Here is a 1,015-nt window from a genome sequence, read left to right as displayed (position 1 = left end):
AATAGCATATATAATAACATATCCCAAAGTATGACATGAAAACAAATGATCCTAAAAATGATTTGCTCATGTGCAAACAATGCTCGTACAACCACGGATGATTTCATTTTCCACTCAAGTCGAGGCTGGAGTGTGTGATACAGGATACCCTCTGCCCATGCTCCAGGGCTCAAGAACCCATGGAAATGGCTAAGCACCCACTGAAAAATGGCATATATGCACCGTTAATTTGAACCAAGTTATAGCTTAGTGTGTGTGTGTTACAACCGGCTCAACAATTGCAACATACCTGAGAGCCAACACGGACCAGCAAGTAGAGAATAAAAATAGTTAAATCAACTAACACACACACCATGAACACACACCCGGAGCAGTGGGCAGCCAATTTATGCGCCCGGGGAGCAGTTGGGGGTTCGGTGTCTTGCTCAAGGGCACCTCAGCCATGGTATTGCCGCGGCGCGAGACTTAAACAGATTCGAAGAGGGTTAGGAGTCAAACTCTCTAACCATTATGCCACGACTTCCCCACATAAATGAATGCTCCCCATACCGGGAGTCGAACCTGGGCCACCTGGGTGAAAACCAGGAATCCTGACCACTAGACCATATGGGAGCATAATGAGCATCAGGTGGAAAAAACACACCCCCATAGTAACCACCCCACCTGCAACCAAACCATAAAAAACAAACAGAAAAAAAACACAAGCCAAAGCCCAGCCCAGCCAAGCCCAGCCCTCACTTGGGTCTTATCCCCCCAAACCCCCCCCAGAAAAAAAAAAAAACAACTACATTCTTCCCCCTAATATTATTACCCATTACAACCTCAGTGTAACTAAAATGTCTTCTTAATGTCAAAGCACAAGCAGTAAGAATACAGTGATCCTCATTCAGCTTACCCTTTGTCCCTCCTCTTCCACTCTCCAGCAATCCGGACCCTAGAAGCACTTTCAAGGAGAAGGAAGAAAAAAAGGAACAAGAACAATACCAAACAGAAGACTCTCACTTACCCCCACTTT

At 45.5% G+C, this 1,015-nt stretch overlaps 1 non-coding gene across 1 annotated transcript; it reads right to left on the bottom strand.

Annotated features, from left to right (window-relative positions):
- Positions 1 to 540: 540 nt before the first annotated feature.
- Positions 541 to 612, bottom strand: trnae-uuc. The gene has a single exon. It is a non-coding gene; the product is annotated as a tRNA-Glu (tRNA).
- Between the last annotated feature and the right edge of the window lie 403 nt (positions 613 to 1,015).

The sequence above is a fragment of the Cyprinus carpio genome, chromosome A15 (genome assembly GCF_018340385.1).
Source record: "Cyprinus carpio isolate SPL01 chromosome A15, ASM1834038v1, whole genome shotgun sequence".
Classification (NCBI taxonomy): domain Eukaryota; kingdom Metazoa; phylum Chordata; class Actinopteri; order Cypriniformes; family Cyprinidae; genus Cyprinus; species Cyprinus carpio.
This window is presented reverse-complemented; position numbering and strand designations above follow the sequence as displayed.